This window comes from Corvus moneduloides, chromosome 3 (genome assembly GCF_009650955.1).
Source record: "Corvus moneduloides isolate bCorMon1 chromosome 3, bCorMon1.pri, whole genome shotgun sequence".
NCBI classification, from domain to species: domain Eukaryota; kingdom Metazoa; phylum Chordata; class Aves; order Passeriformes; family Corvidae; genus Corvus; species Corvus moneduloides.
Genome location: NC_045478.1, coordinates 85,279,722 through 85,306,183, shown reverse-complemented (window position 1 = coordinate 85,306,183; position 26,462 = coordinate 85,279,722). Strand labels below are relative to the sequence as shown.

The following is a 26,462-nucleotide window of genomic DNA, read 5'->3' as shown; positions in this document are numbered from 1 at the left end:
GAGATCTTCAGCTGCTAGGAATTGCCACGGCTTAGCTGAAATCCCATTTTGTTAGCAAAGAATGTTCCCCACACCTTTAGGATATACGAATAGTGAAGGTGTTAGGAACTTTAAATGTGTGAAAAGCAACTTAATGACTCACTTTGGTTGAGCGTTGAGAAGCCCCAGCTTCATGTATTGCAGAAGTTCTCCAGAGAAACTGTTAGAGAAACTGAACAATGTACTCAGGATGTAAAACACATCAGCTTTGAAAGAATTGGAGCCCCTGCTGTATATTACTGACTACAAGCTCAGTCCCACAAGCAAAGAAGTGATGCTGAAAAATTACTGGAAACTCCTATTTAAAACATGACACCTTCCAAAACAATTTCTACAGGCAGTAAGAATTCATGCACTGTGAACAAAGCAGTGTTTTCTCTATAAACCTTTAAAAAGGAAAAAAAAGGTTCGGCACAAAATGTCTGCAGTTAAATCTCTGATGATTTAAGCATTTTCTTTTTTAAGTGTTAATAATTTATCAGGAGCTAATAGTGTTTTCAGAAGAGTAACTCCATGCTCACTCATTTTGAAGCAACTTTGGGTTTTTCCTTTTGTTTTCAATTTGTTCTAGTTGCATTCCTTCTGAGTGGGAAAAATAAAGCAAGTATTTCTAAGATATAAATAGTGGAGGATGAGATGAGTAATTACGTGAGAAGAAACCAGAGCTGATTGGTGATAGATCTAAGTGACATTACAATGAAATCCATTCTTTCCTACTAGCTCAGCATGGAGGAGGTGATGATTTTATGAAACAATGCTCCATAAAAATACAATGTATTGCAGAACATTATTATACCTCCCTCTCAAAATAAAAAGTAACAACAACAACAACAACAACAAAATTACCTTTTATTTTACAAAAAGACATGCAAATTCTGGCACATTAGGTCATTTCAAGAGTTTTTCCAGGGGTTCTTTCTTCAATTCTGAACCCTAGGAAACCAGCTGGCCCCACATTAAATAAGCCTTACTTTTCTCCAGCTGTCACGAGCCCTCGCTCACCTGCCGGCTTTGGAACCTGCTGCTTCTCAGCAGTAGGAATAGTAGCTGGTACTAACTGACATATTTTTCACGGTTTGACACCCTTCTTAGCACACCTCTAATATTTAGGTTTTCCTCCCTCCAAGCGTAAAAGTACAAAGCAAAAGACCATCAAGGAACCAAACAATTTATGCCTCCTATGTAATCCAAAGGTAATAACGCCTATATTCCTCTAATAGAATCAGTGAATATATGTAAATACATGTAAAATGTAAATACATATATTTGTATTATTGAATTAATTGGTTGTTTAGATAAGTTATGTTAATACCTATTAAAAGAACTATAAATAGACAATTATTGAAATGAAACACATTGGCTCTACATGGTCTTGCCATATTCCATTTTTACTTTTACTTCCCTGTAGACTGAGAATCAATGTGTCTATTATAGTGAAATAAAAGAGCTTAAAAGAACTGAAAAGGAATGATTAAGGCTCTTTGATCCTCTTTTGCCATCTGCCTACCTCACATGCTTACACTTTCCTTCAGTGTGAAAGATCTGCACTATTCAAGTGTACATTGTAAGCCACTTTACATCACTGATGGAGAGAATATTTTAAAGATGAAAAAGTGTGTCCAAATTTAAAAGACCAAAGCCAAATGAAGGAAATAACGTATCATTGTTACTGGGGAAGAGAGACTCAATTCAACTGGTAGGAAAACGAAACTTATTGATAAAACCTGCATGCCCTTCCACAGTATTGTACAACTGTTTTGTAAAGTTAGGTTCAGGGAACAGGGGAAGGGCTTATTGTTTACTATTCCTAGATGAGCCATAGATTGCTAGGGGAGCCTTATCTATACTAGTTTTACTGCTACAGGGCTTGACAGAATTTCCTTAGTGCAGATGAACATGTTTATTCAAGTAGAACTTTTTCTAGGGGCTGTGTTAGGTATCTCAGCATTTACATATGGGTGTCCACCCAACAGCCTTTCCTGCATATAACTATTTTGGTGAAACAGTCCATTTCTAATCAGAACAGTAATAATAGTAAAACTTTTAAAAGTATATCAGATTTGAATGACCTTTTGATTCTCAATAGTGCTGCAGTGGAAAATCCTCTCGTTTTCCTTTTTAGGAAATGTTCATCTAGATTAATTTATCTCATAGAAAGATCATCAGAGGGAAAAAATAGATTGGACAATAGAGGTCTTGGAACCTTCGTCACACAACTGATGTGAATGTCAAATCTATTGATACAAATGTCAACATGAAAAAACAAAATCAAGACTGGGAATGCTGGAAGGTTAAATGTAAAAATAGAAATTTTAAGCTCTAAACCAAGCCAAATATTTCTGCTACTTAAAAGTGCCATTGAAACTATTCAGTAACACAGGAGCACCATCTGGGTGAAACAAGCTCATGTTCATTTATACTACCTCCTGTCATTGTAAAAGCATACTGATAGAGAATATACAGATGGTACTAAGTTTGGAATGATTACCTGCTGGGCTTGTAAAGGAAGGATTATGCCTATCGAGAGAGCTGGTCCCTGGGAAAGCTTGTGCTCACCTTGGATTTCTGCTGGTAGTAAGGTATCATCCCTTGCCATTCACAGCAACATTTTCCTTCTCATCTGAAATGAAGTTGACTGCAAAGGGAAGGAGACAAATAATAAAGTTACCAACTTTTGTTGGTAGGAGCAAGTACAGCAGTTAAAAAGAGCCTTGTAAGTGGGTTTCTGTGCTCTATCCCAACAAAGGCTTCACAGCTTGTGCTTCTCTTTCTTCTTAGTAGCAGAAATATTGCATATATGTCAACCAGTCCATCCCACAGCCTCATTGAAGCAAAACTGGTCTCCATAGCAACAGCCTTTGAGACACAAAGAGGAAATTTCTCCGTCTGTCTGACCTGGAGGCTCAAACCCTCCCTCTGGGGACCAGCTGCCCTCTTTTGTCTTTAGCTTCATTTGTAAAACATTTTAGCCTTGATCTGTGTTTATATTGACAAAAAGAATCTGTATAAAATAAATGAGGAGAGTTCAGCTGTATAAACCTGCCGGCTGCCTCAGCAAGAGCCAGAAGCAACAACACTGAGGACAGAAATCTTCATCATTTTCCTTTAATGCATAGAGACAAGTAAACTGGCATTATTGCTTGTCTTCAGGAGTTGTCACAAACAAGATGAAGTAGGTACTTCCACATGGACGGGCAGCAAAGGCCTCTTACATTCTCTCTTCTGTGAAGACCTATAGTTTTATTTAACCTGACTTCAAGACCAGTCCTGAAAAAATTAACTATTGATGCTAGGTGCCATTTGTAAAACATTGCAACATCAAGGTACCTAGCATATCTGCCTGTTACATCTACACCAGCCTACTGCAACATGAAGGACTAGGTCAACATGCCAGTTCTGCTACTGGCTCTTATGTGGAAAAAGTTACCAGGTCATTGAATTTCCACTTTTTTATTTTTTTCTTTTTTTACAGTTGCAGTGTAAAAAGAGCCTGAGAAAGCAAGTCTAAATCAAAATAGTCACACAGTCATGCTCTGGGAAAGCCTTTTAAGGAGCAGGGCTGAATCTCACCTGTATCTATTTGGTTAGCTTCCAGCTGGTAAAAATAAGAAGTAGCACTAAGAGCAGTTGATGCTGCTGCTCATAGAAAAGCTCTAGTCCACGGAATGCTGACAGAGTTATGGTCCTGGCTGAGTGACCAAACAGGGTGAAGGTACCTCCTAACAAGGTGCCAGTAGAAGTTTAGAAGCAGGGTCCTAGCTGATGCCTTTTGCTAGGATTTCTCTCAATGTTGAACTGTCTGCTGCTGTACTTCAGGAAAGGAATGGCATGATATGCTATCTCTACTTTTCATGATGCATTGCACTGGCTGGCTTACATGGCAATGAGGAAGCCTGGTGCAATGCCAGGCTTGATGGAAAGCTCTTGTGCATATACATGTTTATACTCTGGTTTGCTTTCTGCCCCACCAAGTGACTGAGGGAGCCAATGCCTAGGATCAAGTTTGTTTCCCTTGGTGGGAACACAGCAGTAACATTCAATGTGCTTCTTGTCTCAATATGCTATTGCTTCACTGCCTGAGAAGACCAACAGAGCAGTCCAGTTTATGGACCTGCTTTTACCTCCATTTCTGCCTACACTGTTATTCGTGAGGTGGGAACACAAGGCAGCTTATGCAAATCTTCCACTGTGTAAATCATTCTGGCCCTAAAACTGAATGCTAAAATGCAACTTGTAAGTTATAACATCTAAAATTGATATTGAGGCAGAATTACTGCTCTGCAGTAAAATGGTTTTGTTAAGAATGCAAACAAGCTAGTATTGATTTGAGTTATTTTCATCTGTTATTTTATTTGAAGAAAAAGAAAACATGCTAATAGTGCTAACAAACATCAGAGCTAAGCAATTTCATAGGGTGATTATACAGCAGAGTTCTGGAAACCTTCTGTCTACTGCAGCTCCTAGATATTAACACAAGCAGCAGACTAAACATTTGTACCCTGTTTGTACTGCCAGCTGACAAATGAAGGTAATTAATGGGCAGCTATACGGTGGAAGAGTCTGGAAAATTGCAAAACTTGTAGTCCTGAAATACATAGTGCTGGTGCCAGAATATTGATTTAATTGCATTACTGTTGCTAAGTGATCTTGCCTAGTTTTACATTATATGTTGATGTTTACAGCTTATTATTTTTTCTTATTTCTCTTCTATCAAATTTTCCCTTTGAACATTTATTTCTAGCTGGACATTACACAAAATGAAATATCCCATATCAGGTGCAGCTATACAAGTCAACTGGTAATAGGACTTGACACTCGTCAGGTCTTTTTAATTTAGGTTTCAATTCTCTTTATTTGGGTAACATTGACTCTGACAGTGGATAATTACAATGAATACGCTTAGTGAAATTAAAATCGATGACATCTCTGTCTTTGCTCTTTGGGGAAATTGCCAATAGAGGCAAAAAAAGATTTTCCAAGTACTCTTTTGGAAGTGGCCAATACTAAATGGAACTGGAAAGCAAAAGATTTATGACTGTATAACACTTGCTTTACTGTGGGCTGATTACTTTCTCCAAAATCCATAGTCATGTAAGGTGAACTAAATGTATTTGGCCTCAACTGTAGAGTTCCTTCCAAATTCACAGTTCTCTGCAGGATGCATGGGACATCTGCTCTTCAGTGGAATCAGGGAACACACACTCCAGCGTCAGCATTCAAGTCAACTTTGTTAGAAAACGTACGGGTTTTCTGGAAGGCTATAAGCCTATGGCTTGTTAGGTACAGAGGATAGTTTGTAGTAAAAAGAGATGATTATAGTGGTCTGGCCTGACCTGACCTCCTGCCTATCCTATCTGGCAATTTCCATGGTTACTCCAAAAACTTCAGTAGAAAATACCTTTTTATAAATACAACCAATTGAAATTTAAGGAGTGCAAAACATGCTGACTTTTCCATGCCTGTGGTAAACTGCTCCAGTAGTTACATACCTCAGTGTTAAAAATGTATTTTATTTCCTGTTGTAAATTTGCTGATTTAAACTTCAACCACTGCATTTTGCTATCCCTGTGCTTTTATACTAGAAACTCTTCAATCTGCCTTTAGCACTGATAAAACCCATTCTGTCTGTGGGGTGGGAAGAAGGATAAGAGCAAAGCTAAAAAGCAACGTATTTGCTCTCTCCAACTTTCCAGGGAAGGCATGAAAAGATAGGCTGCATTAGCTGCTAAATTTTATCACACCCAAAAGAGCTTTCTGATACTATGCCAATACGATCACTTTATTAGATTAATCCATATGCAGGTTATAATGCTTTCTCCTGCACAGTGTTTCCCTCATGGTCTTTTGAGTGATTTTTAAGAAAAATATTCCCATTCCACATTAGAAAAGTTACAGGCATTTGTATCAATGTGTTCCCTTGCACAGGGGAAAGCTAACATTCCTTTCCAGAAGGATGTTTCTTAGAACAAAACCTTGGGGATGTGCACACCTAGGCACTGTAGCATGTTCTAGTTTTCATTCATGAGAGAGCCTCAGGTTGCACTTCAGCCATTGTAGCATAATGGTAAAATCAGTTCCTAAATATTATAAAAGTAGTTCCTGTCCTAGTGACTTTTTTTTTTTTTTTGTCTTACAGGGGAGAAAGCTCATTATTGGTAGCCCTTGAGAGGAGGGAGAGGAACAGAGATGGATGCTTGAGCCAAGTTCCAGAATGCTGGCAGCACTTGGTTGGCACATAGCAGTGACTGAGAGGAAAGGCCTGACAATGCCAGGCTGATATCCCAGGGTTTCAGAGTTAAAATAAAACAAAGACTGCAATCCAATAAACTGAGAGGAGACTTAATCTCTTCACCCTCTTCCCACTTGCCCTGTTGTTGGCTGCACACCTCCTTACACCTGCTCCAGCAACTTTGGGCCCTGCTGTGATCTAATTTAATTCACTAGAATGGCAGAGAACTATTTAATTTTTCATGGTGTGTTTTTCAGGCGGGTTTTCCCGCCATTTTAGCTAATGCACTTGGCACATAAGAAGAGCTCTGGCAGCACCAGCATGTTGGTGAGGAGGGGGGAGGAGGCAGGTGAACGCACACCCCGCCTTTGGCAGCACCGAGCTGTAGATCAGCTTGCTGCACCTTCTAAAACCATACTCTACGGTTTTAATCAGAATGTTAAAAATGCATGTTAATACCTTGAAATGGAAGGAGCTGTCATGATCCAGAAGGCAGCAGCGTGGTGGGAGCCTGGAGAAGCCGGGGCTGCGCGAAGCAGCGAGGTAGGGGAGAGTCGAGGGCGGCCCTCAGGGCTCCCACTCCTGCTGCGAGGGCCCCGTTGTAGCACTCGCCCCTTCCCGAGGCGAAGCAGAGGCAGCTCCGGAGCAGCCCCACGCACAGCAGTAAGAATACTGTAATGCTTGTGGGGTTTGGGGTTTTAGTTTCAAACTCCATTGAATTTTCGTCCTTTCCTTCGTTTGCTTTTGAGCGCCGTGTGCCTACAGCTCGGTGCGTGGCTGCCGAGGCACGGCTGCCGTACGGCTCCCGGGGCCGAACAACAGGTGCCACTGTGGCACCCGGCTGTCCCGGCGGGCTCCGGAGCTCCGCTGTGTCCTGCCTGGCACCAGGAGCTCCGCTAGGTCCTGCGTGGCACGGACACCCCCTCAGCCCAGCCGTGGGGCCGCGCAGGAGCCCACTGCCACGCTGCATCCGTGGGTGCAGCCCCAGGGCCTGGCTGAGGTGTGCCAGCGCTGGGGAGCTGTGCTTTATGGCGCGGTAAAAAGCCCAAATTCCTGTGCACGTACACATCAGATCTGCGGGTGGACGCGTGCGACACGAGCATCGCTCAGGCCTCGTGGGTGGTCAAGCTGGCAGCCCTGACATCACACAGGATCTGAGGGACTTGGGCAGTGGGTCTGGATTTTAATGATAGTTTCCAGCCACGTGTAAAGAAACTTTAGGAATAGATTCAGACTTTAGACGTTTTTTTTTTTTAATCTTATGTTTATCATGTTGACCTGCTGGGTAAAAGAATAGGAGTTAGTACAAGAAACACATAGCTGTATAACATAAATTACTCCAAAACCTTCCCATGCTATACATGTAGCTATTACAGAAAGACTGTCAGATTTGTTAGTGAAAATAGAAATTATTTACACAAATTGCAATGTGGAAATCTATGTGTTTTCTTGCCTTTTTTCTGTTGCTATTGCATGCATAAATTGAAGACATACATTCCTGGGCATTTTTCATTTCCTCCCTACTCTCTTTTGTGTGCTACTTATTTTGTGTCAGTCTGTTGTTTCCTTGAACTTAATTTTTTGAGGTAAAAACCTGTATTATCATTCTCTCCTATTTGATATTTTCATAAACACTGGGCATATTTAAAACTGTCTATAATCATAATTTTGTTGCAGCAGAGGAAAAATCCTAATTATAATATCCTACATAAATACTTTGATACAGTACAGTAGTTCTAAGTCATGTGTAAAATGGCCACTATTCAGCTCTGTGGGTCTAGTGGTGCAACAAAACATGAAAATAAAGTTGACTAAAACCAGAAATGAGAGAGAATAGAGTTCTTATGCCAGTTTAGAAGAGAAAAAGATAGTCTGTCATTTACAGACTGAAGTCTTTGCTCTTCCTCGGGTCCTAATGTACTCAGTGCCCTTTGCAGCAGAGCACTGCTGCTCTCACAGTGCATGTTTCACTAGTATTTGCAAACCACCTCCATACGTTTTGTAATAGTTTTTAAAAGGAGAAATACCAGGCCATCATACTTGAAATCCAAATCTATCTCTATTAAATGAAAAATGAACATTATAAACCCAGGAGCAGATGGTGAGCAATCAGAGATTAGCTAACATTTATTTTAAATGTTATTTCAAAGCAATTTTTTATTTTTCTAAATTGAAGAGTGAGAACATGACTACTTCAGGATGTTTTCTGTTTTCTAAGTAGTGAGAGCACCCGTGTCTGGAGAGACTGTGAAGAAAAAGACCAGACTGATGGAGAGGCAGGGCTGTCATAGCCCCGTGGGGTGCTGGCAGGCCTGCCTGAGCAAGGGTCACACGAACTGGGTTGGGTTGGTAATCATGGGAGCTAAAATTTGGTAATTATTTTATTTGTTAAGTTCTCATGCTTTAGCGTATGTGTTTCCTAGGTTTTCTCTGCAGTCATGAGGGACATAAACCTAAGGGAAAGGAAGGTAAAAGTGCAGTTAATACAATAGAGGAAATTATTTCAAGATTTAGGTCTGGAAGCGCCCTTCATATGTGGAAGGTCTTACAGTAAAAGTTATGAGAGATGGCAATGCTGGTGAATGGTCTGTTGAATTCCAGATCTTTTGCAGGAAATGCTGTGCAGGTAGTGCTCTTTAGCTGGCTCCATTTCCTAGCAACTATTGCTATCACCAATAAAGTAGGTAATGTCTATGGTGGGGAAAAGGATTCTAAAGAAATGCAGGTTGTGAATGGCTACTGTTTCTACAAAATGCTGCTGCAAGAGCAGGACGCGTGCACAAAGTCCTGTACATACTTCAGTTTATGGGTGGGGGCACAAACCCTTTGCTCTGTGTATCCTTACCCGTGTTTTTGTAGCCTTTCCATGTGCTCGGTATGTTTCTAGGATAAGTCATCTTTTGCAGCCTGACATGAGTCTTAATTTACAATTCACCTGATCTTCTAATTCTTTGGAAACTAGATGGGGTCTTCAATATAGATGTTTTAATGCTATGCACTTTTAAAGCCACTTTTTGTGGCTTTAAAAGGCTCAGTAAATGATTTGGACCTTTTGAATAGTCTCTTGATTCCCGTCTCAGATTTGTCTCTGTTTTTTCTTACATGTTCCATGAGTGCAGTTTGTAACCAAACACAGAGACTGTGATTTGTCTCTTGTCATTAGTAGAGTAAATAAAGGATAAAATTATTTGTAATCTAACTGCTTTGTACACACCTGTATTTAAAAACACAGACACCTCTTGTAATCAAGATAGTTCCTCAGTTGCAGCTTGTAGGAAGTTGGGGAGGAAAGGAGGAAAAGGGTATAGTAGGGCATTTATTGTGTCATGCCTTTCCTGCTTTTGTGTTCTTCTGTAGGAATCTACTACCCTGTGCTGGCAGAGATGGCTTTCTGTGCTTTTGAGACAGTGGATCTGACCCAGTGTGTCCATTCTTGAACTTAAAGATTGAGGGTATTCTGGCCCTTGACAAGACGTTTTTTCATACCAGAATAAATACTGACTGCACAGTTAACCTGAAAGAGTTAAGTTTAATTTAGCTTTTTTTACAAACTGCTTCTTAAAGGCTTTTCTGTTTGCTCATCTCCACTGGATCATCACTGGATCTTAAACAGAGACATTGTGTTGCTATGGAAAATAGTGAGCAAGCACTAACAAATGCTTCCTCACATAGAAGCAAAGCACCCTGTTAACCATCAGCCATACAGATATGACTGAGAGTGGAAAAGAAAATATGGGGAAAAATATGAAACCAGTTCTGGCTTTCATTCTGTCCTCAAGTGAAATACAACCTCACTTTCTTCTTTCAGCACAGCACAAGGGCATTCATGTGATCTTGGAGAAGAGGGTCATTTGCTGATAGCAGTTTCACTGTTTGAGATACCTGCCACAGTCATGAGTACCAGTCTGAAACAAGAGATTTTGAAAAGCCTCGCCAGAGTTACACTTCACATATGCACATTTTACACTAAGCCAAAAAGAATAAGAGATTTTTCTTCTATGATCTTCTTAGTTCCAAGAAAATTTATTCATGAGACATGTGTGGGAATATAATGCTTTAAATCCAGTCAGACTTCGTCTTGCCTCCAGACTCTGAAAGGATTGGAGAGATATAAATGAGAAAAAAATTTACATTGGCCTTGATCTTTGCTTTGCCACCTAAGATGCTTTCCAGGGTCAGCCTTGAAATTCAACACACCACCATTCTGTCGGAATAAAGCAAAAGTTGCACAGTAGAGCTATTTTAGTTTTTACAATTTTACTGTTACAGCTTTTTAAAAACAGTCACATGGCATCCAGCCTATTTTTAAACAACTTAAAAAACTTACATTCCTAAGTCTCTTCTTCTTTTCCATCTATCTGCAGTTTTCTTCTTATACTGTTCTTGACTAAGCAGAGTTATAGTCAATACTCATTCGTACAGCATACTGAAGTTGACATTGTAGGTCTTTGTTTCAAGGGACCATTTGTGTTTTGACAGGCAGAGAACAGACCAGTTGCACTGTTGTTTTTACTGAAGACAGGCAAAACTAGGCCACATCCTATAGCACTCACTCAAGCAAAACTCCAAAAGAAACTTTGCCTCAATTCATTTAAGAACAGTCAGAAATGGAGTTTAGCAGTTCCATATTTTTCACAGTGTACTCTGAAAAGCTCAAATCATCCTTTTTTGCAGCTGTTGCTCATGCATGATTCAAAAATGTCTGATTCATTGTAAGTGTAAGAACTCATCAAAAAGTATACATCAGAAATTCCTTCAATATAAAGCTCCAACTATATGTGAGATGAAACCTAGTAAACTTAAGGTTCCCCACTAGCTGAAATGAAGCTAATTTTTGTTAAGAATTAATAGTAAATAAGACAGTCTGAAAAGTGCTCAGTGCCTTGTGAACTTAATCTGCAGCATCAGTTGCACCACATCAGTCTCCCCAAATCAGTAACATATCTCTTTATCAAAAGAACTAAATAATAAAATCTGGAGCCTTTTGTCATGTGTGTTTCCTCAGTGTTTTTCTAGTTCTACATGTTCATGTACATGAATAGCTAACTTCACTATTACCTTTCTTCTGTCAGGAGACAGCATTATATTGTGAGGAGTGCAGTAATACACCCACGTGCATAAACTTCCTTTTGTAATGCATCCCCATTTCGTCTACATTTCATTAAATTTTCTGTTTTGTTCTTTTCTTTCTCTGCCTCTGTCTCTTGGTTCTTTTACTCAGAGTTTGGATTGAAACGCAGCAGATGCGGAGTTTTTCTTTGGACTCAGATGTTTATTATTTCTTATCTATGGTGCAGCTGCACAGAATGTGCCTCTGAATTAACGAGGTAGAAATGGCCCCAGAGTTCTACCTTCCAAGGTCTTTTAAATCCCTAACTGTCCAATTATGGAATGTCAATGAATTTATTTTTACCTATAATCCAGTAACTAATCATTCATGTTCCTCACTGCGGGTTTTTTGAACCAATACCAGATCACCCAGGCTTGTGAAGAAGAAGGAAGAAGAACTGACCTACACCCAAACCCCTCCATCTTGTTGCATGTATATTACTATATCCCAGAAACCTAAATTTTCTACATCTCTACATATTCCACAAACTTATTTTTTATTTACACAGCAACAATCTCAGTGCTATCACATAATTTGGGAAGCCTTTCCCAAGGCCTCAGGTCAAATGCAGCGTGCTTTTGAGGATCATTGCCTGTCAGCACTGAAAGACTGAATTCTCTGAACCCAGGGTTCCAACACATTTTTCAAGAACTTTTACTTGTTAAAAGGACACTTGGTTGGTATATGGAACTCAGCACCCACAATGCTTTTTTTCTTACCTAATTTCTAGCTACATTGCCAGAAACTGAGGAGGTCTTGGGATATGCCCGTGATTCCGATTTAAGTCGATATATGAAACACTGGATTAATAAGAGACTTTTACCAACTTAGTCACCACTCTGTATGTAAACAGAAACATTTTCCAGTGAGTGATTTAGACTAAGTTCAAGTTTATAAGCTTGACTCCTTAATTCTGTTTCCTGAAGCAGAAATATTAATTGATCATCATTACTTACTAGGGAGGAAGTGTACCTGTAACATAGCAGGATGATCCTGTATAGAAAGTAACGTAGATGTCTCTGGGCATCAAAAACATGCAATAGTATTTTACTTCTCCCTTGGTAGGGAGTCACATAGAGCCTTGGGTACTCCAGTTCAAACCACATCACAGTTGAAGTGTCCAAAGAAAACCTAAAATTTCAAATAGAGCCACTGCTATGTAAAACAATGCCACAGGAACATTCCATGTCAAAACCACAATTTTTATAGCCAGCCGAATAGCTCTTTCAGGCAATGAGCAATCAGTTCAAATATATACCTTATTCCAACTAAAACAGAGATCCACTGTATATCTGTTCATGGAGAATACTTAGCCTAGACTCTAATCTCTAGAAATTGGCATAATTTGAAGGCACTTGAGAGAACAAACACTCAAATTACAGATGGTTAAAATAGGAAATATGCTGGATTTCTACTGGCACACTTTGTTGGACACTTCTGCAGCTATGCTGCAGTCCAAATATAAATGCTTTCTGTATTAGCTTGAAAGGCATTAAGGGTCATGTTTTCTACAGATGAACTGAGGGCTGAAGATGTAACTTGTGAAAGCAAAAAGGGATGGGAGGCCTTGAGAGTAGGCTTTCTAATCATGTGTATGGAAAGTTCTTCTGTGGGTGTACCATGATGGCTATAGGGACAGAACTGACTTTACATGGAGTAGGGGTAGAGGTTGGGTCCCTGTCTTCTGTTGATGTCTTGAGCAAGACACCTACCTAGGGGAAGCCTAATTTCCCACTAGAAAATGTGGTCACATCTTCAGTACTGTGTTGTCTCTTAAAGATTATTTCTAGCTGTCTCTTACAGTTTCCAAGGGCTGATTTCACTGTGGGTGAGCACACAACACCAGGACTATCATAGGAAAATACACCCTATATTTAGATATCCAAATGCCTTAAAACGAAGCTGTTTTGAATAGAGTCAGCAAAAGATGTAACTTTATGCACTTTAGCAGAAAACTGAAGAATCATCTCCCATCTAAAAATCCTTTACTTTCTCAAATCTTACTCGGTGGTGTCCTTGGTCACTTTTGCCGCTGGGACATATAAGAACTACAGCTTTAACTTGTCACGCTATCCTTTGCAAGACTGAAAGCGAAAGATATTTGTCCCAAGTTTTCCTTACAGACAGTGAAATTTAGAAAACCTTTTCGGTTAGCTGTTCTCAAAATAAATCAAATAATACATTAGAAATTAGAAAAAAATATTTGCTCAGAAAGCATAGGGGTTTTTTGTATTGCTTTAAATTCACTTCTCAAGCTGTACAGAAAGAGTACCTTTCTTTTGTAGATAGGATCTCTGAATATAAATATCAAGCAATACTTTTAAAACCTCACGGTTTGGGGAAATTTTGCTTAAAATTTTGGAAGGCCTTGAACTTCTCTGACTACCACTGTCTGCAGTTTCTGGTGGAATTCCCATGGAAGGAAATAAATGTGTCCATGTCCTTTGGTTACCGGGGAGGAATTCAGGGGCTGAATTTCCTTCACATAAAACTGTGCTCCCAGTCCTCATGCCAAAACATCTACTACTAGAAAAAAAGCTGTTTCAATGGTGTTTCAGTAATTCTGGACAATTCAGGCCTCCAAATTCTGGACTCCAGAGCGATTTGAGGTTTGAAACTGGGACATTAAAGCTAAAGTAATATAAATGGAATGACACGTGTGCTTTCCAAGATCTGGAAGCCTGCTGCCCTCCAGGTCTCTAGCTTATTCAGGAAATGATCTTTTTTTATAATGTTGACATTCCCATATACAAATGAAAATCCATAGTGTTTCCCGGACCTGACACTGAAACACACACAAAAGGGAGCAGTGGGCTCAGAATGAAGTAAAGTGCTAAAGGAAACAGGAATAATAATCTTGAACTTCATTTACTGTGCTTCTTTAATCTTTGTTTGGCAATGTTTCTGTGGAAAGATGGAAGTTTAATTTTTCACACGTTTAACACCTGGTTAAACACCATGTAAACCCATGGCAGTGGCCAAATACACCTCATTAAGGAAAACTTGTGATTACTGTCCTAATGAAGTTCCAGATTTTTCTATGCACTATCGTGAATTGATTCTCTAGAAGCTTTTTCAATAAGGCATCTGTCCTGATTTCATGTGTCCAGATTAAGTGAAATACATTTTATTGAATAACCACCTCTGGCTGTGATTCTTTGTATCATTTGAAAATGTGTTTCTAATATTGCTGTTTGTAGGACAGCAGAGGGCAAATGTTTTTACAAAGAAAACCAAGAATATTGACACTGTAAAAGAGAATTCTTCTTGACACCCGTCAGTATTTGGTCCTGTGGCTGACATATCCCTCCCTTTTTTGACTTGCTTTGTGTACTAACTTTCACCAGCATCTTGGAGATACTCTGGCTTCGTATCTGCTGCAAAGTGCTACAGGCCAAGTATCTTTTACCTCCCTCCTATCACCTGCAGAGGTCAGAAGTTCATTTACATAGCATTGGAGCAGCCTGCTTCTGTAACAATTGGTGAAACAAGATTATGTTAAAGAAAGCAGTGTTGATTTTATTAGAAACTAGAGAGAAGAATTAAATGAAACTGAAGTTGAACAGAGGAAACTTTCCTATATCTGGCAGCTGCACAAAGTCTAGCTCATCAGGTTACAATGTCATAGTGATTACTGATACATTCAAGCCCACTAGAAAAATGTATCAGTGCTTATCTGACCTTTCTTCTCATAATATTGTTCACAGATCTGTTAAAACAGGAACTTCAGCTGGCAGCAGCTTCAGGGAAGAACAGTTCAGGCAGTCATGAGCAGCAGAGAAATGCTTCACCTTTTGAAGCTCCCTTCAGCTGAGAAAACTCTCCCTTGTTAGGATAACTGAAATCCAGTTTTTTTCAGTGGCAGGTTGTGTTAAATATATTTCAAGGACACAAAGCCCAAGCAACTGTTTCCCCAACTGCAGTTTGTGCCTAATTCCACCCAGTGATGACAGTGTTCCCAAGCCTTTGTGTGAACATTCCAGCTTTTTGCTAGATGTGTTAGAATATGTTGTCTTTATGAACTGATAAAAGGGAATCTTTAGCTTAGCCCACACACACACTTGCATTTCTCTTTATGGAAGCTCCACTGATCTCTCACTGGGGAAATACCTTACTCAAAGGAGAGAAACAGAATTACTCTTTCAATACCTTTATTCAGAATTAGGCATATTGTATTTAAGTATGTCAAAGATTGCTGCTGCCATAAGGCAGGAAAATGCACAGGCTGAGGCTGGCTGATCAGTGCAGAGTTTGATGTACATGTTGCTACATTGTAGTCTTTACTACAAAATGCAAGGATACCCTGCCATCAGATTGTCATTTCTTTTAAAATTGGATTGTGATGCTTCACCGAGGGTTCAACATTCCTTGAATTTCTTTAGTTACTGACTGCAAGAAAAAAAATTGGTTGTCAGACCTAAGAGTGTAAAAGTTGGTCTCGTTAGAAATCTGTCAACTTCAGGTTCAAAAGCCTGAAGAAAAAGCAGACACCCAGAAGCGCAAATCATGGATGGGAAGTGCAAGGGCAGACAATTGCAGTGTTTCAGCATGAACAAAGCTCAAATCTGTTTGAAATTTTGCAGGATTGGAGTAAAGTTGGTGGCCTAGGAAATTCTTTAATATTGACACGTGAATTAAACTGTTCAGGACAGAGAAATCCACTGTTAACACAGGGATGTGTTCATGAGATGTGTTCATGTTCATACCATTAAATCAAACTGTCACATCTAGCTCCACTCTCTTATCTACTGAAGGAGCTGTGCTGTCTTTCCAGTGCCTGGACTCAGAATTGAATTGCAGTAATCTCTTCAAAATACCTCATTTGCCACATGTGCCAATTGTGAAAGCACACAATACATAGCCAGAACTGACAGGAGATGGCAGCCATGCAGAGAAAAGTGTGACATACATAGTATTTTGAAATAGTATTTTGAATGGAGGGCCAGAAGAGACAGGGAGGAAGAGCAGGGAAGAGAAAGTATGACAGCCTTAAGATAATCAAAAGAAGGCAGAAAAGCCATAGAAACAATGATGTCAGGTGAGGAGTATGAAACTGGAAACAGGGAATAGAAACTATTCACTCTGTTTAGGATAGGATGGAAGGACTCAAAGACAGTAGAACCTGGAAAAAAAAGTCGTAGGGGAGTGAGAGGGCTATGAGAGTGATCTTAGAAGTAGTGTAATAGAAAACCACTATAGAGGAAGTGCAGACAGCTACGAGAGATTAGAGACTGAGCAAACATCACTGAGTACGAGGAATGGGTAAGGAAGGGAGACTTTACTGGAGACTCAAATTAACTGTTGATGGAAAGAAAATAGAAACACAGAATGAGGAAAACATTTGGGGAAGGATAAAGAAAACAGGGATGTGAAGACATTGGTACATAGGGAAGAAGAGTAGACAGGAAAGAATATTCTAAAGCAGATAGGGAGCACAGGCAAAAATAAAGAAAAACATTTCAAACCCAAAATAAGCCAAGAAAAAACCCCAAAAAACTTCCTTGTGTTAAGCCATCAGGGTAAGAGAAAGAGATGAAGCTTTCCATTGTTGACATAATCTTTTCTTTTGAAAAAGACTGTACTGTTTGCAAATTACAGAAACAGCACAGTAACTATAGTTACCACAGTGCAAGAAGCTACAAATAAAATCCTCTTCTGGGTGTCTGTGTTAATTCCTGCAGAGATGACCTTGTGATGCCCAGCTACATCAAAGGATCAATATAAATGCACCCAAATGTATTAGAAAACTTCAATTTATCCTCCTAATCAGCTTTACATTAATACTATAATTGTAGTGACTGACACTTGCTTTGTCAAAACCTTTTCAGAGTAAACTGCTCCAGGAAACCATTCCCCAAACTTACCTGATCACACACCTGTATTAGTTGGCATGTTCATATGAGGTAACAGAGACATAAACACAACATAATCCTTGCTATGTAATGTAATCCTCAGTGTTATAGATGAAGAAATTGATTTAGAAAGGCATTTGGGGACAAAGGTATTTCATTGCAGCCTAGAGATTTAGGCAGATGTCTCTATTGCTTCCAATTATGATTTTACCATCCATTGGATTCATTGCCCCAGGAAAGTTACTTTCCATTTCAGATTAGCCAGTATATTTTGATTTCTACTTATTTCATAGAAGTGCTGCAAAACTTTCCTAAATAGTAGCCTTATCTTGGAACAAGATAAGAAAATGCAACTTTTAAGTTAAGTAAGAGCAGTGTTAAAGGGAACGTTTCGACAAAGAGCTCTCTAACGTTTCTGTACATTCACTGTCTATTCAAATCTTTCAAGCTCTCTACATTTAACAGGCAATAAATTAGACTGAAAGTTAAAGCTTGACTGGAGTGTACAGTTAGAAAAATATGATGTTATCTGTGAACCACTGCATTCTGAACATTGTGATCAGGCCACAAAAAATGTAGCTTGAAGCAGGTGCCAGACATTTTTGTAGAAAATCAGTGCAATTTCAGATGAGTTTAATGGAGCAGCCATCTCATGAAGCAGTTAACCAGCTGCTCACGTTCCTCTTTCATTCATCTTAACAAAATTGTTCAAATCTTCAGTTTTCTACTAATCATATGCAGAACTGCACTTACAAATGGTCATGCTTTGTATTTAATCCATTTTTCCTTCAACTGTGCTAAGACATGATACTCATTGAAGGATACTTGCTATGTAGGAAGCCACAAAATGGGCAGCAAACTGGCATGATACCTAATCTGTCCAAACATGGTAATATTACCTACTAAAAGTAAGCTGCAAAATGAGAAATGGAAGAAAATTACTATGAACTGAGTGTAAGTATACTAGCTATAAATAGGATTAGAGAGGAAACAGGCTCAAATTTTTCCTTCCTCTCCTTAAGAAGCTACACTGACCTCAGTGGGTAACTGAAGGTAGAGTTCCTAACTGAAGAATCATGTCTTATTGTTATACATTCTTTCTTGGCATGGAAACCATTTATTTTTTCCCACTAGACAGTTCAGTAAACCACAATTATTCAGTTAGCAATCAAACCTTAATTAGATTACTTACATGCCAGAACAACCCCAGTCACTTGTATGAACTACATTAACTTCTAATAATTTAGAAGGAAATCACAGGCACTGAAACCAGCTCCCTCTCTCATGGATGGGAGAGCAGCTGCCTGCGAGATCACGGTCGTGCCAAGGATACTTTATGCTCTGCAGATGGTTCCCTTCCATCTCAAGTTTGAAGATAGAGATGTGCTGAACAAGCCTTTTGTAACATTCTTGCTGAAAAGTTAATAGCCAACAACTTAAATATGAACAAAAAACAGCAGTGGAATATTCCTCTGAAATATGAAAATCTATTGATGGCCTTTTAGCAATAGCAACTAATTTGGTATTTCCTAAACAAGGACTTGATTAATGATACTTGGAAGAGATAATGTTTTTAAACGTTAGAACTGGAATGGAATTAAATCACTGCTGATTGTAGTGCATGCCTGCTCACACCAGTTATCACCCTCTGCCTGTCTGAAGATTAATACTCTGTATATATACTGTGAGGGGAGAAAGATGGAGCAAATTCCTTTTCAGCATTTTTTCAGTTTAGTAAGATACATTTTTTTGCCTAGTAGAAGAATTCTATTCCCAGCATTTTAAATAAAGTAACTCCAAGAAAGTAAGTTGAAAAAACCAGCGTTCACAATGAGTAGCACCTTTAGTCACAAAGATGGGAGCAGTGAAAGCCTGATAATGTGCAGCAGGAATGTTCTGTAGTGCCTGATGAGCAGGACCTTGTGGAGGTGTCAGACTGCATCACTGCAGCAAGCTTGGTGTACACTCCAGGTAACTGGAATCTTTAGGGATGGTGTATGAGAGTAATAAAGAGGCCTGACAGCGGGATGATCTCTCCCTGAGGAACTGAAAATAATTACCTCCTGAAGGCAGAAGTTGAATTTTAGCAGCTGTTCATACAGCTTAATTACAGGTTAATTTTTGTCTTCTTTTCTCGTGGCCACTTACAAATAAGTGGCATTAGGTAGCACCAGTGCTACCTAGGGCTTCAAAATCCAACGGGTTTAGGTTTTTTTTTTTTGGCAATGAGAAATACACCACAATTGTGAAATGCTATTGCAGATCTTGCCAGCAGAAACAGGGAAAGAAATGTTCTTTAGCATTCCGATTAAACAACTACCTCTGTAACCTTAATTTGTGCTTTAAATCTCCACTGGCTTTAAACAAATGGTGGTGGCATGAATGAAAGGCACAGCTGGTAGGGAGAGTGGCAGAATGGAGTGTGAGGGGACTCCTGTTTATAAAAGTTACTCCACACCACTCAAAGAGCCTGCAGGCTCCAAACCCTGAAGTCCTGCTGTTAGTACTTTATTTTACGCACTGAAGTAGTATCTTGATGGGTGTTCTCAGTGAGTTAAAATGAGATAATAGTTATGACATGAAAATAAAGTAGCCTCTGCTCCTCTGCAACATGTGGACCTAACTACTTTGGCACTGAATAGATTCAATCCGTATGTAAACAGATACAGATGGCAGGATTTCAATTCTTTGTTTGCTTCACTGGTCTTTTCCAGAATTTTTTGGGTATCCATTTCTTAACAATTATCCATCCAGTGTTGTTTCTGATGAGGGCATTGCCTCTGTCAGATCTGCCTGTGTTTTGCAAGCTTTCATCAAAATGCCAGAATTATCTCACTCTTCATTTGGGCCTTTTTCCACTCAATTTAGGCAAGATAAAGGCATCTGCATTCTCATCTGCATACATGCATACTGATTTTTTTCATTATTTCTAGCCATAAAGAATATTTTTTGGCCTAGCTTTGAAAAAAATCTATTTTCTCTAAGACCTTAGGGCAACTACAATTGTAGATATAAACTGACAGACACTAACAGGTTGTTTGGGGGTTTTTTTCAAATTAAAGTACAGAAAAATGCTAAAATTGCAATATATTTTAGGTAGCCTCTTAACATTTATACATCTCATAATTTTACAAAATCTATAAAGCTAGGAGCTACTAAGTCTTATGTCATTGATTTTACTCAGTAACTGTCATGTACATTCCCCTGAGATAACCATGTACTTCATCTCAGGTAAGAAAGGGGCTCTGCTTTTGAAATTTAACAATATGCAAAACAATGTTTTGTCATAGTATCTAAAAAACAGTATGGAAATCACTCCCCTTCTCCATGCCATAATATAGGATCTCCTCTCATGTTTCCAAGGTCATGAAAAGGGCTTTTGCTAATAGCCCACAAAAGCAAAAGGGATATGAGAAACATCATCCCAAATCTGTGAATAAGAACCTAACATATTTTGCATCTGTTTTACTGAGTAGGACTCCTAAGATAGACATAAATTTTACTTTTTATTAGTTGTGATCTAAGGCTGTTGATCCTACTAGCAGTCTAACTCCTAATAACTGAGTAGCAGCTGTTTCTTTAATAGTACCATTTCTTGACTCAAAGTGAAATGTTGCATCTGCTCATTTTAAAAACATTCTGGCCTTATACCTGTGGATGGCTCTTTCAAGCAGGCTGGGAGATGTGGTCACTCTGTTTAGTGCATTAATGAACTACATGCCCCGGGCTTTGAAGGCAATTGTTCAGTCATGTAGATCTCTCAGTTTTCCATTTCCAAAATAATAAAGAAATACCTGGAGAAGGCAGCAATGGGGGTTACTCCAGATTTGCACCATTTAGACAAGCTTAGATTGCATCTGGCTTTATTCTAGACTAAGTTTCCCCATATGCAGGATAGCACATGTTGGGGGGGGGAGGTTCCTAAGAAGTTCCACACTTTAGAGGACAAAGTAAAAACGTCTTTTTTCTTATTTGCAATTTATGTTTGCGTCTCATTGGCAAAATCACATCTTTAAATGTTATGCAATTACATATTTCTAGTGTTTGTACTGCTGAATGTTGGGCAGAACACTCACCAAATCAGTCATCTATAAAGATACTTGGTAATCACTAAAAATCAGAATAGAACCCCCAGAGGGTGAACATGCTTCAATTTAGATTAGTATTTCATACTAAGAAGCACATTCTTGTTCTATTTTGGTTTTCAGGATGCCAAAGAACATGTTCTGGGCATGATTTGTGCTGAAAACCAGAGAAAATTCCACTTTTTCCTATGCCATAAACCTGCTAATCATTTATAGATAAGATCATTAGAGCAAACGCAAGTTAGACTGCAGGATGTAAATCTTTGTGTCCTTAGTCAAACATTTATGAAAATGTTTGTTAAAACTCTGCAATAAATAACATAATCAAGTCTAGCAATGTGTCCTCATTTTCCTTATTTTTTCCTCTTGATAAAGGCCAGTGAAAAGAAACGTTAATTAGAAGTCTGTCATTTATAGAACTGCTTTCCAAACAATGCTTCTCACACAAAAATATTCCATAAAGATGATTTTGTGATAATTATGTAAAAGTCAACTTGTTCAGAGCTCCCGGCAATTATTGCTCCCAATTCGAGGAACAACAAAAATGGTTGAGTAGCTAGAGAAGCTTTAATATGAAAAACTTGGCAGTTTTTGCACAAGTTATATATATATATATATATATATACACACATATATATGCATGCATACACATGCACAAATACAGGCAAGAAGGAGGGATGTCCAGCATTTGTGGGTTTGGCCCATGTTGGAAATAGAAATCTCCTATTTAATTTATTGTGAGTACCAGCCTAAATTTTTGAAAGTGGCAAATTAGCTGCATTCAAGACACTAAGAAGATTTTGATTTTCAGATCCAAGTTCAGTTTGCAAATTAAATTATCAGAGACACCTCTTCAAAGTGCAAGCAGAATACATCTGAATCAGGTACTAAAAATGAGGTGTGTGACTGAAAGTTCTGGTGCATAAAGACCAGATTTTTGACAGAGAGTAGAAGACAAGTTGTACATTGCCTACGCTTTGATACCATAGAGATTTAACAAAATATCATTTAATTTTATGAATGGAAACCCAATTTTCATCCAAAATCCAGCTAAAAGGAAAATCTAACTATACAAAGTCTTCTACCAGAAGCTCTTGCTTCATTTAAAGCTGTTCTTAAAAATAAAAAAGATTTTCTGGAAGATCTCTAGATAAAGAAAAAAGTAGTTTCAAACAACTAGCAAATATGCAGTTGTCTTTTCTATTATGTCTTGTTTGATACACTTTATTTCCATTAAACAAAATTATACTCTGTCTTCTTATTTCCATTCAGCAGCCAAAATCAAAACATAATGAGGGCATACAAATCAAATAATATACAACAAATTTCTGTTCTTTAGTGAGAGGAAGCCAGGCTATTCTCTAGGCTACAATATTCCTGACAGCATGTGGTGTGAAGGCCCAGCCCTATCTGCTGCTGCAAAGTTAAATGCTATTAAGAGAAGTTTGGAACAAAGAGAAACATTCGGTGTCCTTCTCCAAATACAGTAGAATTAGTGTAGCAGTCAAAGTTAATTTTCACATGGTCCCTGTGTAAAAATCGTGTGCATTCTGGAGGATTAAAGCCAAATTCTGATCTCACTGATGTCAGATGAGATACCCCAGTGACGAATGTGGTTCTTGGCTTCCCAAGCAGCCGTCAGACTCAAATGTGTTTCCAATAAGATGGAGACTCAGTAAGGGCCAGGTGCTCTATTAGTTTAAATTGTTAGAGTAGCAGGAGTTGTGTTGAAGGTTAGGAGATGGAAAATGTTTTATGCCTCCCCTAGATGCCTGCTCCAGGTCCAGAAATCCAGTTGCTGCAGCCCAGCATTTGTACTGGCTGAGCTTCTGACTGAGGCTTAAGTTATAAGCCTTCTATGTAACAGCAATAAAGCAAACACTTGATGTTGTTTATTTGCAAGAGAACTCTGTTTCAGATGTTTAACATCTCACTTATTTTGGTTTGTGACAGAATTCTACTTGTTTCCCTCTAAGTAATTATTTTCTTTGTATTTTTGAAAGTACTCTTGTACCTGCTATTTAAATAAATCTTTAGTTCAAAGGTAGCTGATATTCATTAAATGTAGTACTGAATGACATACTTAGTGCAAGCCTAACACAAAAACTGTGACTGGGTAATAATTCTGTAGTAGAAAAAAAATGTTGTGTTACAAGGTGAAAATTAAATGAAGCTTCACAAAGCCAGGTCTGAGTAATTTCAGACCATGGAGCAGTAAACAGGCTGGCAAGCAGTGATGTGATCTGCTGTTGCATTGATGGCTATCCTGATGGAGACACCCTGGTCACAACTTGTAATCCTTCCACAAGCACTTCTGGCAGCGGTGCAGCACCCCAAGGACCCCTGTTGGGTTGTCTGCAACACTGTTGCATGTCTGCTCTTTTTCCAGAATAGAGAAGGCACTCACCAATATGTGGACTTCAGGATGCACGGTGCAGGCAGAGCAGAGTAGAGGTTTTCTGCTTGGACAGCACCTGCAGCAGTGCTCAGCACCCTCTCTCCCTCAGCTGTCCTCCCTGGACAGCCAGGCTGTGCACATAAGTGACACTGTGGCCCTATGCTGTTCCTCTTGGCTTCATGAATCCTGCACATTTTCAAGATTGTGATTCTCTACCCAGAAGAAAGAGGCTGGGGAGAAAGCTGCAAGTATACCCTTAGGCAACACAGATTAAGAATATCTCAGTTACCACTAAGGTCTCTTTTTCTTTGAAAGCTTATCCATGTATTCACACAGTGTGTGACTGCAGGCAGTACCTCCAGGATACTGCTGTGTAGCTGGAGTAGTGCCCTGGAGTCCTTTAAATGAATCAAGACAGAAGGACTCTCTTTTTCATCACAGAGCAGTCTTGTGCCTAAAAGTATCTGTATTTGTGTAGTGTTGTTACAGAGAGGGTGAATGGAGTCCAGATGGCAGCTTTGCAATTTGCAGAGATGAAAACACCCTACAGAGAGGTCACTAGTACCATCTGAGCTGTAATGGAGCTTCAGATCATACTGTGCTGCCCTGCCTTACTGATGCTTAACAGGTTTTAACATCATCTGTAACCCACTAAGACAGTCTCAGTGCAGAGATAATGGACCCTTTACAAGCCTTGAAACACAAATTTCAAAAGACAAGAAGAATTCTGTGGTTTTCATCCTTTCCAGATCATTTTAAAAATACATGGATTATGTAGAGCATGCAAGAGTACTTCTGGCAGAAAAAACCCCATAGATTAATTTTTCAACTAGCATGGAAACTGGACTTTTTCTCAGCAAGACACCCAGGAGAAGTCTCGAGCATGACTTTTTCAGGAAAAAAATGCTATTTTCACTGAGATGAAGGAGGGAGCTCCATGCTGACCTGTCAGGGGCAGATTCAGCTCCTCCAAGGACTAGGACTGTTACCTGGCAGAGACCGTCACTAACACACCAGTGAATTCTGCTGTAGGGGAGCAAGACAGGCCAGAGCAGCACCTTACTGCGAGAACTGTTTTACTTACTATAAAGATCCACTGACTACTCCTTGCCTGGCTGATTGCTCTGCTGGTCAGCCCCAGTTAAGCACGGACTGTGTAGTTTCATGGCAGAAATGTACCCAACAGAACATGAGATCAAACTGGCATTGTAGGAGTATATAAATACAAGCCTTTCAAATACTGTCAGCTAAAACACTTGCCATGTGAGGTGCTCGTGTGCTCTGCATGTGAGAACTAACTAACCTCAGTGCCATCACAAGAGGGGCTGCTGTTCAAGAGTGCCCATACTGGACCTGAAATGAGAAGGTCTGGTAGCAAGAACAGGACCAGGATAAGCCACACCTGTAATAGGAGAGGAAAAGGAGTGTGAATGTTCTGACTACAAGTTTTGGAAACAGTGCAGCAGCCCTGCTCCTGCAGCAGGGAGGAAGATACCATGTGTCTGGGCCTCACATTGTGCATGTAAAACCAGACAACTGCTTGAAAAAGAGAAGGAAAATAACAATCACACTTGCATGACAAATTACCAGAGCCCACCACATTGGCACATGCATTGCCTCACTTTTGTATTCTACTTATATTTTTGCGTGTTTTTACTTAAAAGTAACTACTTTTAAATGGTTCTGTATCAGGAAGGAGAAATTAGTTCCCTTCCAAAACAGTTAGCTCTTATACCAGAAAGTAAAAAGATGGGGAAAAGCAAACGGTGTCTGTATATATCTATATCTATATCTCTTTTCAGGAAGGCTTAGTAACCTTTTCCAGTCCATGAATGCTAACTCTAAAAGCACGTAGACATGTATTTTGAATGCACTCTATCAATGTCCCAAATCCCAGTTCAAGATATACACTATAAGACTGTTTTCTTCCCTTTGCTGCTACTGACAAAGTAGGAAATAATTTCATTTTTTTTCACACGATGCTTTTCACACATTTTGAAAATCCTAGGAACCAACAGTCCATTCATTGAACTAACTTCATGCCCCCTTTTTAAATTGAAAAATAAAAAAGTAATTCCCTGCTCATTATGATCTCTTTTCTGAACGAACCAATTTTTCGATAGGGCTCACAGTGGGTATTCATGAAATTAAACAAAGAAATTCAAATTGCTTTATTTCTATATATCAAGGGGTTAGTTAGGGCCAGGGAAAATAAAAAATCAGAAGAAGAAGAATAAAAATGAGACATCATTAATTAGTCTTAGTAAAATTCTGTTTGCTTTGGGAACAGAATTTCTATTATAATATCTTAGGAACACTTGTGTTTATATTTTTTATTACATGTGTATGTGAACATTATTGTACACTGCTGTACACTTTGCAGTTTGTCTAATCTCTTACTTGAATATAAATGCTAATTAATTATTTGAAAACAAGTTAAAGTATTATTATTTCATGATTGCATACAACTGTTGAAATGGGTTTGTTTTCAGTACAACTTGGCACTCTGTAAGTGGAAGGCGTAACTATTTGGTCTTTGAAACCAAGCACCTGAAAATTACCAAAAAAGGGTATAGCCTTGTGAGCTACACTGTTACCAACTTTCATTGAAAGACACTATATAGAATAGTATCTTTTCCCTCTGGAAAAAGGTAGCTCAATTATAACTTGGGAGGAAATAAAACCTAAATCAGAAGGAAAACATCCACCCGGACAAATCTTTTTACTCACTATGTGATTTTCACACATG

The 26,462-nt window shown here is 39.0% G+C and overlaps 1 long non-coding RNA gene across 3 annotated transcripts in view; it reads right to left on the bottom strand.

Moving 5' to 3' along the window:
- Positions 1-14,571: 14,571 nt before the first annotated feature.
- The window catches only part of LOC116441046, a 66,744-nt gene continuing 54,853 nt past the window's right edge, over positions 14,572-26,462 (bottom strand). For 2 of the 3 annotated variants that reach the window (XR_004238859.1, XR_004238857.1), the window contains exon 5: positions 14,572-25,115. This is a non-coding gene — a long non-coding RNA (uncharacterized LOC116441046). The remainder of the gene's footprint in view (positions 25,116-26,462) is intronic. The other variant, XR_004238858.1, reaches the window with a different exon arrangement.